We start from the raw sequence: 9,865 nt of genomic DNA on the forward strand, positions 1-9,865 counted from the left end.
CCCCTCCTCCCTCCAGCTTTCTGCTTCCATTCTAATCTTGGCTGCATTGGTTTTATTTGTGCAAAGTCTTTTTAATTTAATATAATCAAAGTTATCCATTTTGCATTTCATAATCTTCTCTCGTTTTTCTTTGGGCATAAATTCCTCCCTTCTCAAAGATCTGATAAGTAAACAGTCCTTTGCTCTTTTAATTTGCTTACAGTATCACCCTTTGTGATGTACCCATTTTGACTTTATTTTGGTTTGGAATGTGAGATATAGGTCTATGCTGACTTTCTGACATAAGATTTTCTAGTTTTCCCAGCATTTTTGTGACTTCTTATCCCAGAAACTGGAGTTTGGGTATTTGTCAAATACCAGATAACTACAGCCATGGATTATTATTATGTCCTATGTGTTTAACCTACTCCACAGAAACACCATTCTATTTCTTAGCCAGTACTATATGATTTTGATGATGGCTGCTTTATAATAGAGTGTTAAGTCTGTTACTGCTAGGCTACCATCCTTTGTATTTTTAAAATTCTTTTGATATTCTTGACCTTTTGTTCTTCCAGATGAATTTTGTTATTATTTTTTCTAGCTCTATAAAATATTTTTTTGGCAATTTGATTCGTATGGCACTGAACAAGTGGACTAATTTAAGTAGAGTTGTCATTTTTATTGTATTAGTTCAGACTATTCATGAACAATTGATATTTTTCCAATTGTTTAGATCTTACTTTGTGTGAAAAGTGTTTTGTAATTGTGTTCATATAGTTCCTGGATTGAATACATGGGTTAGAAAAGAAAACCAGTTGTCCATGAAATACAGTTATGAAATTTTTTTTAAAACAATTTCATGGATCCCAGGTTAAGAAACCTTGATGTAAAGGGACTTCAGACTGCCTCTAGTGTAATGTTGTTATTATTATGGAAATAGTTCTTGGGGCAACTAAATGGTACAGTGGATAGAGCTTTGGCTTTGGAGTCAGGAGGATCTAAGTTCAAATCTAGTCTCAGACATTTGATACTTACTAGCTATGTGACCCTAGAGAAATCATTTAAAACCCCAACTGCTTCACAAAAAAAAGAAAAAATTCTCCTGGTTCTTTCCACTTTATTCTGAATCAGTTAACACAAATCTTTCTAGGTTTCTCTGTAACTGTGAACTATATTTTGTAATTATATATTGTATATTATAATATTTACGATGAGAAAAAATCAATATTTTTTATTTTTCATTTGCAAACTAATAAAAGCATAATCATGTAAGAAAGAGATGACAGATATCAACATCCCCCCCCCCACTTTTTCAAAGAGCAATGAGCAAATGAAGATGCTAGAAATTAGCTCAGTAGAAAGCACTGGATTTAGGAGTCAGAGATCTGGCTTCTCATTTCAGCTATCACTAACTAGCTAAGAGACAATTTACCTTCTCTGAGATTCAAATAAAGTAGGGGAATAAAAAGATTGCTAAGATTTCTCACTTTCAGTTCTAAAAGTATGTGACAGGGTCTTAATTAAGTCAATGGAGAAATAAGAAAATGAACAGAAATTGCTGGATTTTGAGTCCACTTTTTTAATCCTGAAAAAATTCTCCTTTGTTGTGAATCTTTTGAAAAAGAGTCTGGGTTCAGTCTTGCCTCAACTGTGAGAAAGATGTGACATTTATATGTGAAACAAAACATGATAGGACAGAGCTATCAAACCTTAGGACATATTCTGCATTTTTCAGTAACAAAACTATAATTTAAAAGATCATTTTTTAAACTGTCAAATATATAATTTATTACAAGTCTTGCCTCAAGGAAAACTTCTTCTTGAAGTGAGGGGAGTTTTGCTATCATTGGTGACAGCATTTAAAAAAAAATAAGAGCAAGGATTCTTTGAGTAAAAAGTTAAAAAGAATGCTTATTTCTATCTTTTTTGAAGACTTGGTATTTGAGATTGTCTTTTTAAAAAAAAGTAACGGGAGGAAAATTACATAAATAGTCAGATATGAATCACAATTAAAGCATTTAGAACTTAAGTGAACCTAGAACTTAGAGATCATAGGGTCATGAAATTAGGTCCAGAAGGAAATTCAGAGACCACCCAACCCAGGGATTCCTAACCTTCCTATGTGTTCTGAATCCTTTTGACAGTCAAGTGAAGCCTTGACTCCTCAGAATATTATGTCTTGTCTGCATTCTATATTCATAATCAAAGGAAATGTTGCATTTTAATGAGAGATTAGTGAAATAGATATATTTTTTCCTATTCAAGTTTATGGACCCCCTGAAATCTATTGATTCTAGTTTAAGAAATCCTGATCTAATCCAACTCCCTCATTTTACAGATGAGGAAACTGAGGTCCAAACAAGTTAAGTGACTTGCCAGAGTTCTCAGAAGTAGTGAGTGGCAGAGTTAGGACCCAAAATTAGGTTTACTAATGCAAGATCCAGTTGTCTTTCCAATGTATAGGAGTGATAGTTGAGTGCATCAAGGGGTCCAAGAAGGCATGATGGGAAATGGTAGTACTATGTGGAAAAGGACGTAAAATAAATAGAAAATGCAATCCCTTTCTTAAGAAGAGTTTCTTCAGCTTTTTGTGGCCAGTGACAATTATTGACAATTGTGTGAATGCACAAGGTACAAAGCTCTTTCAAATTCCCACTTTGACAGCCATCTGGACTAGGCAGGAACCCCCATTAAATGGCTGCCTTAGGACATAAGTAAAAGGAAAGAAGACCCTAGGAAGGAAGACCCAGAGAGCCAGAGAGATCTCAGAGAGTAGTTAGTCAAATTCCCCCTTATTAAAGTAAGGAAATCGAGGCTCAGGGGATTGTCAGAAATTTGTGCAAGATTACTTGGGCAGTAATAAGCCAGTAAACAGTAGATGGGATTTGAACCCTTGTCCCTTGACTCCAAATTTAGCAGTCTCACTCACTATCATAGTACTAGGATTCCAGGGCTCTGGGATATTTGGGTCTCATTTGTGAACTGTGACCAGTGCCCTTTTATGGCAGGAGGATTATTTTACAAACACTCTAAATGCTGGCAGTTTTCCTGGTCTGTACATCCCAAAGCTACTCTCACTTTAACAACTCTACTCTTGACTCATGATAAGCTTGTATTAAATGGAGAGCCAGAGAATTTAAGAGCCTGGCTCCTGGTAACAGAAGTAAGTATATGAAAGAAAAGGAGTCAGTATCAAAATCTTGCTTTTTCTTGCCTCCTGCTGTAACAAAGGCGCCAACCTTGTCTTGGTTTCTATAAACCAAGAGGAAATGTTACTTAAAAAAATTAGCTCCTCATTTGAGCTGTCATTTTGGTCCCTGTTGGAAGTCAGTCTGGGTTGAACCCCTAAAAGCAACTTTTTTTGTGTGTCTCCTAGTAGGAAAGCTTCTCAGCTTTCTCGACACAAGAAGAAGCTAGAAATAAAAGGAAAAAAAAATAAAGGAAGCATTTAGCTCTGGATAGTGGATTTAATCTATAATGAACATCTTAAATAAACTCAGCATTCTATCCAACAGTCTAATTAGAAGTTCTCTTTCTCTTTCCTCTGAATTCCTATAATCCTATCTGTACCATTGGTTCTGTGAACAACTATCTACTCCTCCTTTTTGACTTGAAGAAATACCAGAGTCCTTAGGAACTAAAATGAATCCCAAAAGCCATCTAGTCCAACCCCTCATTTTACTGACAAGGAAATTGATGTCCAGTGCCTGGTACATATTTAACAAATGCTTGTTGACTTAAATGTTTTTTTTTACATTTTGAATTATGATCATTTTAGATTCATGTACCTAATACCCCACTGAAACATAGACTTCTCCAAATTTTAGACTTCTTATCATATAGCCACTATAACTAGCACATAGTAGGTGTTTAATAAATGCTTCTTACTGTGAAAAGAAATTAAATGACTTTCACAAGATAAACATCTAGGAAGTATTTGAGGTCACAATTGAAGTGATTCCAGGTCCAGTGCTCTATCCATTGCGCCCCCCAGTCAACAAAATAATTTTCCTAAAGAGCAGCTTCAACCATAACACTTCTCACTAAACTAATAGTTCCATAGTCTCTCCAGAATTAAATTTTTAAATGTTCTGTTTGACAGTCAAAGTCTTTCACAATCTAACTTATTTTTCCAGTCTTTTTCTCTGTTATATTCTACCTCACTTAAATCCAATTCACACACAAGTCATAACATCACCCCATGACATTTCTGGTCTTTGAAAAAGAATAATCACCCTACTGTGTACTCTTTGATACAGCAAAACCCATCTCTTTGCCTTTCCCCAAACAAGACCCTCCGCCTCTCAGCTCTGAGCATTTCCCCTGGCAGTCTCATGAATCTGGGATTTTCTGCCTCCTCAGCTCTCCCTCCTGTCTTCATTCAAATCCCATCTAAAAATCCTACTTTCTACAGGAAACCTTTCCCAAATCCTCTTAATCCTTCTGCCTTCCTTCTGTTGATAATTTCTTATTTCTTATTTTTATGTCGTGTTTGTACATATCTATTTGCATTAGAATGTGACCTTCTCAAAACTAGGGACTGTTTTTTGCCTTTCTGTGTATCCCTAGCTCTTAGCCTAGTACCTGATACATTGTAGGTGCTTAACAAATCCTTATTAACTGACTGGCTAACAGAAGAGAGTCACACATGTAATTAAGGGGTTAGAAAATGTCAGATTCTCTACCTTTAGGCAAATTGTCTAGATCAGGGCTTCTTAAACCTTTTCCACTCATGACCCTTCTTGCCCAAGGAATTTTTACATGATCCCAGTGTGTATAGATATGTAAAATAGGTATGCAAATCAAACATTTATTGATAATAAATCATAAAGAAATTTATTTTAAAACAATTCTATAATTTTACCATTTATTAAAGATAAAAGTAAATTTGAATACTAATGAGATGGATATTTATTTTTACATAAATAATTAAATCTTGGTAGAATGTTGGTTGATTTTTTGAGACCCCTACATTCAGTTACTTGAACCCATATAAGGTTCAGCCCCACAGTTTAAGAAGCTCTGGTCTAGATTATTGGTCTACTTTGCCCATAATCATAGCCATGTCTGGAAAGCTCTCCTTCCTCATCTCTTGAAGAGCTCCTTTCAAAGTTCAGCTCAGCAGAGCTTCCTATCTGAGGCCTTTATGCTATTTGTACACTCCTTCCCATTGAAATTATTTCAGGTATACTTTGTATGTATTTTGCATTTATTTACCTTTTTTTGTATGGTATGCAACCCCCATCCCTCCAGTAGAATGTGAGCTCCTTGGATATCCAGTGCCTTGCATGTTACAGGACTTTACTAAATGTTTATTGAACTCAAATGAGTTGGCCTAAATGGTAATGGGCTCAGCTCCTGGGGAATGGTCTGTTGGGCTGTCCATGCTTCAGTTTTCCAGGCAGCCAAGGAGGACTGCTGCATCTCCCTAGGGATTTGCCTGATGTGTGTTGTGGAAAGCTTCCTACCCTGGGGACTTTTCAACTTAAACCAAGGAAATCTGAAGTGTGATTTACTGACTATTCTCAATCTATGAATTCTTCTCATTCTCCTCTGAAGAGACTAGAAATTGTGGCCTAAAGACTCAGATGAAACATAATGGACACGTTTCCTGAGAGACAGGGTTGTGAAATATTAGAAAGGGTCACTGAGGGAGGAGTACGTGCAGCCTCCTCAGGAGGTCTTGGGATTTTCTGTAAATTTATCTTTTCAATAAATCCCCATCTCTCTGGCACAACTTTAGTGTGGATTAAATATTTCCAAGTCTCTCCTTTGCTGGAAGTTAGTCTATAAAAAAGAACGAATGAGAAACTTGCAATTTTCAGGGACACCACGTCCAGGGAGAGAAGTCCTATCACTGGGCCATTCTTCCAAAGCTTTTTGTGCAAGGAGGTAACTAAAGGCCAATATCACTGTAACCAGAACAAAAGTTCACAAGGAAGCTACACCCACAGAATGGCCAAAGGAAAAAGCAACAGGAGGAACCCCAGGAAACAGGTCTGATGTCTAGACAGGGAATGGTCTGAGGTAACATTAGAAATCCCTGGATGCCTCTGGCCTTCACTGTCAGGACCCTTCTCTCCTTAAATCATCTCCCTGCTCGCTCAACAAGACTTCTCCTGACTCTTTGCCCTTTTACCCCCCTTTCCCCCAAGCCTGGAAGGCTTAACCTTCTCTCTTCTGGCCCCTGGTTTTCTTCAAATCTTGGTCACAGTCTACTTTCTGCAAGAGAACACTTCTGGTCTCTGCTAATGTCTTCCCTCTGAGATTAATATATAGACATATATATATATATATATATATATATGTCTATATATTTATTTATATATACATATATACATGTATATATATTTATATATACATATATATGCATATATATGTATACATACTATATATGTATATATGTACATATAAAATATATATATGTAAACATAAATGTGTATGCATGTATGGGCAAATAGATGGTCCTGGGTCTGTGACAGGAACATTCACCTTCATGGGTTCAAATCCAGTCTCAGACACTCACTAGCTGATGAGCCCAGGCATATGACTGAACCCTGTTTACCTCAATTTCCTCATCTATAAAATGAACTGGAAAAGGAAATTGGCAAATCATGCCCGTATCTTTGCTTTAAAAAAAGCAAATGGAGTTGTAAAGAGTGGGACCAACTAGAATAAATGAACAACAACAAAGATCTATCGGATAGCTTAAGGGAGTTTGGAGAAACAAATATGTGGGGATAGGGGAAATGCTGGGGATGGTAGTTGCTTTTTAGATCATAGGCAGGAGGATTCGGGGCTTTCCACCAAGCCAACTGTTAAATTTTCACTGTGAGCTTTTGCATTTCAGAAATCTGCCAATGCTACAAATCAGAGTTTGATATATTGTTTTGTTGGCTGTCTTGACTTAAGAAAATGATGGAGAAAATGTTAATAATGCAAATTAAGCTTAAAAAATATGATGCTTTTTCAGAGAATTGATTATAGAACATTTACCAACACACATCCTCAGAGATTAAGAGTTAGAAGGAATTTCAGAAGTTATCTAATCTGACTTCCTCTTTTTTCTTCTTTTCTTCCTTCCTTCCTTCTTTTCTCTCCTTCTCTCTCTCTCTCTCTCTCTCTCTCTCTCTCTCTCTCTCTCTCTCTCCTTTCTTTCTGTCTTTCTCATTTCAGTAACAGGGATTAAATAACTCTCCCAGGATTACACAGATATGCCTGAGGTCATGAAGACAATAACCAAATTAGGATTCTTCAAGTCCTTTGACTGATTTCTGATGCTTGATCCCTGTCCTGTACTCCTGCCTTCCACCCAGAGTTCCACAAAATTTTTGAAAGGGAATTGGGACTCTAAGACTACCCTAAAAACTTCTCACAACTCTGCTCCCCTTCCCCAGGTTCTTGCTGAGAAGCTGGAGGGCACAGCCTCTGACTTGAGTGGCAGCAGACAAGGCATCCCCTGCCAAGGAAGTACAATCTGCTTATATTTCTTGGCAGTATGTAAACAGGATGGCAGAACAGAATGTGACTTGCCGAAACAGCTCCATGATGTTCAGGAGGAGGGGACGGGGTGGGCAAAGTCTGTTGTTTCTTTTTTATTTCTGAAGGACGACGAGAAAAAAAGAAAGAAACGAAAAACAATACAAATAAACAATGGGAAAGAGGCGTCCATGTTGTGGGATGATGTGGTTTAAAGCTTTTCTGGCCTAGATACAGAGATGAGTCTTAATTCCCAGGGGGTGAGGAAGGAAGGAAGTTGCCAGTAAGTGAGCAGACCCAAGACTGGCAAAGGTTACCTCCTCATCAGGGACCACTCACTGTTGGTAGGGAGATGAATTTGGGCAAAAGCGGCTTTCTCTACAATAAGCAGAAATGACATCCAATCAGTCAGAGTTCAAAATCTGGGCATTCTCAAGGAGGAACGCTTAAAACAAGTTAATGAACTTTTAATTTCCAGGGAGATTAATTTTCCATTTTAGACTTGCCGTATTTTCATTTAACATGCTTCTCTCCATAGCTAGAAGGGATAATCTGTGGATTTGGGAGGCACACTGAGGCTCTTGCTGACATTTTGTTTTCATTCTCAATTCGGTTTTCTTCTACTGTACTTGGCAGGGAACTTCCTTTTGTCTTAAGGATATTTGTTGTTAGAAATATTCTTTGGGTTAACTGTAACCTGATCCAATGGGAGCACCAAATGGCTAAGGAGCCCTGTGCCCCCTGCCTGTTAGCAAAGCTCAGATAATTCCTTTGAAAAGTACAATAGGAAAACCTAAATTCTTTCCTACAGTTCTATTCCATTTTGCATGTGCCTGTTTTAAAAAAGGATTTACAAAGCATGTTTAAAAAGTTTTATTGACACATTTTCCTTTTAATAGTATAAATATTCCCTTTTAAGAGTACAGATTATACTTATCCCTCAAGTATTCTCTTATAACAAAATATGTTAAGCAAAACTAACAATCTGAAAGTGCATGAAACATTCCATTCCTGTAGGTCCACTCTCCAACATGTGCTACAAAAAGGAGGGGGAGATAAGATATGCTTTCGACCCCTTCCCCTTCCTGCCTCTGCCATTTTTTGAGGGGAGAGGCACATAATTTTTTTTTTGCTGTTTTGGAGGAAAAAAATCTCAGCATGAGAAAATTATGTGGAGGGGAAGAATATATGTAAATCAGCCCAAATTTGAATTCTAGAATAGGTTTAATGAAATGGAATTTACTTATTTTCTCTTTTATGTGGTATATATTATATATAATGGAAACTAGTAAAATACTGTGCAACTGACTAGCATAATGGATGAAGCATTGGACTTGGAGTTAGGCAGACCCAGGTTCAAATCTGATCTCAGACCCTAGCTGTGGTCAGTCATTTAACCTTTTCTGAAACTCAGTTTTCTCTTTTTTAAAATGGGGCTAACCTAATTCAAAAATAAATTTCATGAAAAACACTTTTGTAAACCTTAAAAAGCAACAGAAAGGTGAAATAAGTTATTAGGCATGTGCATGGGGACTATTTCTAGTTCTTCACTAGCCAGCTCTATTTTACTTAAAGTGACTATAAATAGCAATTGTTGCTGTTGTGGTCAGACACCCTAAAAGACTTCCCTCTCATAATGATTTTTCATTTCTTACCTAGCTTGAACAATTAAATGGGCAGTTGCTTCAGTCAAATTGAGACCTGTTGAAGATCTTGCTTAAAAGGGCCAAGGTCTCCAAATCATCCAGGGCCATCTCCAATCTTCCTGGTCTATATCTGGCCACTGGACCCAGATGGCTCTGGAGGGGAAAGTGAGACAGGTGACTTTGCACAACTTGCCTTCCTTAAATCCAATTCACTTAGATGTCATAGTATTACCTCCTAATGTCATGGTTCTCTTCCAGAATGAAGGACAAATAACAGCAGCAATAGCAGTCAGCTCTAATGGTTGAAGTCTTGTTCCTTATGTTTCCTTTTATCTACCTCACTAAAACATCCATTCAAAGCTTCTAAGTCTTCTCTCTGGGGTCAAGTAAACATCTTTCCTCTTCCACATGAAAAACCTTAAAGATAATTAAAAATGATTATCATGTCATAAGCTGCTCTGAGGATTTTTCTACAAATTATTTCCCCCCCCCCTTGCCTTAAGGCTTTTCCCCTTTAGGCACATTTCCCTTCAGGGTCAAAGAATATGAGTATAAAATCCTAGATCTGGAAAAGATGTCCAAAGTCACAAAGTCCAACCTTGAAAAATGAATCCCCTTGACTATATCCTAAAAAGAAGTCTTCCAAATGATCAGATGATTTAATGTTTGTAAAGTGATTTTCAAACTTCAAAGAACTATATGAGGGTTAGTTGTTAACAATAATAACTAAGTAAATGATTATTATTCTGGTCTTTTAA

The sequence above is a fragment of the Sarcophilus harrisii genome, chromosome 5 (genome assembly GCF_902635505.1).
Source record: "Sarcophilus harrisii chromosome 5, mSarHar1.11, whole genome shotgun sequence".
NCBI classification, from domain to species: Eukaryota; Metazoa; Chordata; class Mammalia; order Dasyuromorphia; family Dasyuridae; genus Sarcophilus; species Sarcophilus harrisii.